This window comes from Magallana gigas, chromosome 3 (assembly GCF_963853765.1).
Source record: "Magallana gigas chromosome 3, xbMagGiga1.1, whole genome shotgun sequence".
NCBI classification, from domain to species: Eukaryota; Metazoa; Mollusca; class Bivalvia; order Ostreida; family Ostreidae; genus Magallana; species Magallana gigas.
The window spans coordinates 40686623-40693339 of NC_088855.1; the positions used below are offsets into that span (position 1 = coordinate 40686623).

General features: G+C 31.2%; 1 long non-coding RNA gene across 1 annotated transcript; it reads right to left on the minus strand.

The window, feature by feature from the left end:
- Positions 1-1174: 1174 nt before the first annotated feature.
- LOC136273382 (uncharacterized) lies at positions 1175-4566 on the minus strand. Its single transcript, XR_010711581.1, has 3 exons — positions 4464-4566; positions 3923-4027; positions 1175-1718 (listed from the first exon to the last, which is right to left on the minus strand). It is a non-coding gene; the product is annotated as an uncharacterized lncRNA (long non-coding RNA).
- Between the last annotated feature and the right edge of the window lie 2151 nt (positions 4567-6717).

A 6717-nucleotide genomic window follows, 5' to 3' on the forward strand; every position in this document is an offset into this window, starting at 1 on the left:
TTCTGTACCCAGGACAGTGTTTTGCATTTATCGAATAATTCTCTTGCATCTGAAATACATTCTTGTAGTCAAACAAAATTGCAAAATCAGAAAATATTGATCGGCAAAAATCCTATTTTAGATCTCTTGTGTTTTGTTATATGTATGACAACTTCAACTATTTCCATTCCAATATTATGGGTAAACAAAGTATGCTATTGACACACACATCATATTTTAAGATTAATTAAACGACGCAAATCGATGTAATTCACGGTACACAATTTAATATTTTAGTAAAGTTTTTTTTACAGCAGATTCAAATGAGGAATAGTGGCGATAAAGAGAAAATCTAACCCAGAAAAATAACTGTTACTTTCTAGCGTGTAGTTCATGTGTAAACAAAGGAGGTATTACCTACCGAAAATACGAATAATATAGCTAAAAGCATGATCACAAGAATACAATTAATGAAGATACTTACGTTAACAACACCAATGAACAAAAAGTAACCTTAAAATACTCCATTGAACTCGCAAAATTCATGAAAACAATAAAAATTCTCCCGAAGCGAACTAGCCTAGTCCGCCATTGTTTTCAAGCTAAATAAACCGCCTGACGTCACAAAATGTATATACAGTTTGAATGCCGATTTTAGAGCCTGTTAAAATAGAAATTCCGAAGTCTTTTAAACATTACTGAAGAAATCATTGTGATATCTTCAGGTTATATCAATTCTTTACTACTTTAACGTATGCACTCATTCTTTTATTCTTATATAGTTAGAATTATTAAAAGAAAGTCAAAAAACATGCCTGTCGACATTCTCACTATGATTATCAAGGTGGCGATATATACTTCCGAGGAGGGTACCCTCCTTCCAAAGATAAAAACACGAAAGCAGATAAGTTTAAAGAAACCAAAGCAGAGTTTTATTTACAACTAAATGTCAATCTTTCGAATAATAACAAGAAAAACGACATCCAGTAAGCAGATCATACCAAACCAGAAGGGTGCGGAACAATGTCAACACCGATGTGTTGACATTCTTCCGGGTCGACATTGATGCTATGTTTATCCGACGCAGTGTTGACCTTATACAGGATCCTCGTATATATATATATATATATATATATATATATATATATATATATATATATATAATTTTATACGCAGTTTCCAATCTTCACTGAGTACCAAGTACATGTACCTTTATTCTAAATATGTGCATGAATTAGGTATTGATTGTTACAAACTGAAAGGAAGCAAAAATCTTTTTTTGTAAAAAAATATGCAAACACTGATTCAGTTGGCAATGATTTATAGGATCCAAAGACCATATTGGAGATGAGCTCCTGTGGCGAACTGAAAGTGCTCTGAAGGTCCCGAATCTTGTGTATTAGAATTGTTTTCGTGTCTCTTAAAATCTGTCTACAAATCTTAACAACAAGATAAACCGACTTGTGTCAACGGGTAAACTGAAATTCAATCTTAACCTATCTGTGCTAATGCTTGTCGGAAGAAAATAGAAAAATACAATGACAGCGTTCATACTTATAATAACAAATTAACGCTTACAGCCACGTCAGTTACTTTTAAAGAAATTTAATTGGCCTTCCCAGGCAATTAGCTATAGCCGTCTTTTTGCTGTATCTTCATTCTTGTTCTTCTTTTCCAGCTTCTTTATGAATCTGAGGAAGAGTCTTTGGATTGTTGTCTCTCCTTGGAATCCATTTACACTGTGAATGGAAAAAGCGAATGTAAAATATAAGCTAAAGGCCTACAGTCCTTAACCATCACATGAGTAAGCTCATACAAAGAGGATCTCATATACGCATTTAAGGAGGCCGACTTTAGTTTGCATTGCGCATGTTTTTGCGCATTCTAATATAATACAGTTGATTTATACTTCTTTTGAATTTTTTTCGATATCATTTATAAAATTGAACACAATAAACAAAATACAGATAAAAATATTTAGATTTTTAAAGGAAATTTTTATTTTTTACACGATTTTTACGTTGTGCGGTAGGGGAGCATTGCCATTGCGCTTTTATGACGTTATGATAAAATGAAGCTTTGTAGGAGTACGTTATAAGAAATAACATAAAAGAAAAAGTAAAAATTGTACGCTGTTGAAATTCTATATACAGAATGATGCTATCCTCGAAGACATTTTCCTGATTTTTTGAATGAATCCATTATACCAATCATCATTCGTGATGATCCAAATATATAGCAAAATTTGGTGCATTTTAATATTTTGAGATGGCCCCCACTAAAAACCAGACGGTAGAATTTTGTGTTTTTTACATATAGGGTAGGAAATGATATTACTAATCATAGATAACAATTTGAGAAAAAAAGCTATTGTAGTATTTTTTTTAACTGCTTTGATGTGCGGAAAATGACAGTTTCCTATATATTCCTATAGTAAATGTACCTCTATTTTGAGATGGTCCCTAAAAAGAACCAGACGGTCGATTTTCATGAACCTTCGCAAATAAACTAGAGTTGGTTTAAATTACATATGGTTAAAAAATAAAGAGTTATGCTATTGTAGTTTTTCCGCAAAAAAACCCAAATCGGCCTCCTTAATTGAGCTTCGTACTGGAGTCTAAACCTTAGCTAAAGGGCAAAAAAAAACCCATGGTAATGCCCCCCCCCTTTTGACCTGTTTACCTTACATCTTGCCAAAATTATTTTTAGACTGAAGTCTATAATTTTGGTGAAAAAATTAAAGTAAATCCAGATATTGGGATATTGAAAAGGTGGAAAACCCATATGTTTTCTCATAATTTGTTCACTGTCTGCTTTTTTAAGTTTTCATCCATGGGATATACAAAATGGAGCTTTATGCTATTTCTTAAAATACACCCTGTTAACAAAGAAATACTAAAGATTATTAGTAAACATTTCATATCCCCACCCAACCCCATGCGGCCAAACAAAAATTCTATCCCAGATCATTTGAATAAAAAAGAATAATAATAACATGCCTTATTTCTTCACTTAGATTACATCAATTCTTAGATAAGCATATCTAAAGAACATAATTTAACCCTTGTTCAGCATAATTAACTAACCTCTACCCTAAAAGACATTGACTATAAAATGTTGGTCTTTCTAAGTATGAAGTCAGTTTCTATCAGTGTCAGCAGAAGTAGAGATTTTTTTTTAACATTATATACATTAACACTTTAAAATTTACATATAACCATTATGATTCTGCCCTCGAATCAAAATCCCATCCCCGGTAAACATGAATTTACAATTTGATATAGGGCTTTATGGTCTTTCTAAATATGAGGTCAGTTTCTATTCGGTGCCAGTAAAAGTAAAGAAGATTTTATACATTAACACTTAATTTCTATTTTGGCTCCATAAGTAAAAATCTCTACCCCGAAGGGCCCGAAATATACAATTGTAGTAGAGGACATTATTATCTTTCTAAATATGCAGTCAGTTTCTTATAAGTATCAACGAAAGTAGACCAGAAGCTTTTAAACATTATATACATTAATAATATATGATTATTTTGGCCCAGTCCCAAAGTCAAAATCTATATCCGGGTGAAATTTACAATTGTAGTTAAGGGCTTCCTGGTCTACATAAATTTCATTTTTTTTTCTTAAAGTAGAGCAAAAGTAGATATGAGTTTTGAAAAACTGTCATATTTTGGCAGTTTTGCCCTACTCTTTGGGCCCTTGTTGGGCAAGAGTCATGAATTGTACAAATATTGTTCCTCTTTCTTCCAAGATTCATTTTTTAAAAGAAGTTAAAAAATGAATGTTCTATGGTTATCGCACGACGACGGACGGAAACGAATTGCATTATATCACCTTAGTCAATGAGGTGACCTTAAGATAACTGAGATTTAACATATTTTTCTATTCTATTTTAATTTACATTTTGAGATGCTAAAACAATAATTGGAAATTACTTTTCTAAGATCGATGACATCCTGTACCATGAATCTCACTCTTGCTGATACCTTCTTTTCTTGAACTATCTTCTCCATATATTTAAAATATTGGCCCATTCTTGGCTAAAATGAAACTAACAACGTACATGCATACTCTCTTGCTGTTTTTGTTTGATAAACTGATATTAAAAGTTGTTAAATCAAAATATAACAATTGTGCATTACCTTACAAATGTTGAAATATAAATGACATATAATGCAAGTGCAATTGTCAAATTGCATCAAACGGATTATGAATCAACAATTTACCGAAACTTGATCAGTCTAACAAACAGCGATATAAAATTGATGAAATACAAATTTCGAAGACTTAATTATGTTGTTAAGAATTAGAATTTCTGAATTTACATTTAACTAAGTATTTAGAAAATACAAATTTATAATTACATAGATTATAAAACCCTCTGGTTTTCAATAGTCATACAGAGCTCACATTTCTTTGTTATATAAACACAGTTCTTGTCATGTGTTTGTTTACTTATGTTTAAAAAAATGTTACCTTGGCTTTGTCTGTATCCAATTCTTTTCCAGTTGTTAAAATAAGTATGCAAAAACATTGTAAATTGTCTTCGTCATCAGCTCTCGAGAGTGTATACAAGCAATTATGCAAGATGTTTTCAGTCAAAAATTTCTGATTGAACAGTTCTCCAATAAACCTTAAATGCAAAATAAAATCGTCTGATTTCTAGGGATTGCAGTTTTAACAATTTATTGATGATTGAATTTTCTTTTTAACCTTATGTGTCCCATTGAACGTCTTCTTGTCTTGACGTCGGATAATGCCATATCTTCACAAAGTTCTTCAGGTTTCTTGAGATTCTAAAAAATGGAAAAAGGATCTAAATGCATGTTGAAATGGTATTTCACATGGTTAATGGTCTTTTATCTTAAAGTTATTTGTCCTTGGTTTTTATTTCTTATTTAAAAAAAAAGTAAATTTTCATAAATTGACATCCTCCATTATTTGACATTAGAGAAAAACCAACTAAATCAACATCCTCGGCTAAAATAAAAAATTCAAACGTTATTTCGTTTTTGTTGAGAAAGCAGCTATAAATGATGTCAAAAAGCATGGATTTAATTTATCGTGGGAAAGTTGACGTAAGAAAAAATAATACAACAATGTCGCAAGTATTTGATTATCAGGATAAATAAATATGACACTACTTTTGACAAGACAACACTTTTTTTATGATAATAAAGTGAAACAGAAAAGAAAATTCACTTGTACAATCGGAAAAAACCCCGATTGAAGCTTGGCGGTATAGTACCACTTCTGTTTAATTATAGTCGCAGAGCGGTTGGAAATTTGAAAATAAAGCGATTGAAAGTTGAGTTAGAATTTACTTAGGCATTTTCTGGGGAAACTCTATCAAAGAATCAGATTTTAGAGCATTATGATTTTCCTCCGACATTGTAGAGGAAAGCAATTTTAACTTCTAAGATATTTTTACGGAACAAAACGGACAGAAAAGCACAAAGGAGTTGATCGTGATCAGTGAATGGACTAAACACGAAAGGTCTGTGATATTGCGTTTGCAATTTTGATCGAGGCTTTTAATAACATCAGAAATGAATTTTAACTGAATTAACCCCTTTGACAAATCGCGAATGTAATTTTCAAGAACACCTCGTTACGATGTCGACCCATAAACATTATTCTGTTTATAGGCGCAGGCCTATTTTACATGAATCAAAATTTTTTATCCCCCGCAATTAATTTCATATTTTTTTAGAAAATGAATTTATAAAACTACGTATAACAAAACACAGATACATTTATTTTTTAAGCTTAAATTATATTTTCATTACGACATCACAGCTCATAGTCGGTTAGTTTGAGCATATAGAAAAGTAGTGACCATATTCATGCGCTACTTTGACCTCTTGACCCATAATGATGTTATCCAGAGATAAAAGCGGATTTTGCAAAAAGTGTTATATAAGGGAAAACATTTGCAAGTGTAAATATTGTCATATATTTACATTTTTCAGTGTCTTTGCCTGTGATAGCACTACGTGTCGATTTTGTACTATAAAACCCATAACTACAAATGACGTATAATTGGGGTTTGCTTATTTATTTTAAATATTTAATCGTACAATGACTTAAAATTACAAAAATATAAGTAACTAGAGCAAAGCTCGTTGCAAAGCAACGAGTGGGTCTTCCGTTAATGTCGGAAGTAAAGCTGGAAGTTCCTGTAAGAAGCAGAGCTCTTAAACCAATAACAAGAGTAACGATAATAAATAGATGAAAAAAAATCGAATTATTCCTGGTACGACTTAACAAAATCCGAATGATTTTAAGTACAAATTAACAAAAACCTTTCTGATTTCAAAAACGACTTTACAAAAAAATTCGAATGTGTTCAAGTACGACTTAACAATTATTTTTGGTACGAGTTAATCTTACTTTGAACATAACGCTATTTTCTTAACCAAGAAAGTGGAATCAAAATTTCCGGAAAACTCAATTTTTAAATCCCAATATTATTGTAATGCATCGTCCGATTTTAAAACGGATTTCAGTTTAAAATTAAGCATAAAAAAGCTTTTTTGTTGCTTTATGATTAATATCAAATTATTGGTGAGAAAAGAGTTATTATAAAAAGACTTAATAGCCTTTCTGGCCCCTAATTTGAGGGGTCAGCCCGTTTTTCTTGATATCATATAAAAGGTCTTGCTAATTTAAACATATTTTGTTCTACAAGTGTTCACAAATTGTAAAACGTTATCGAGATATCTAAAAA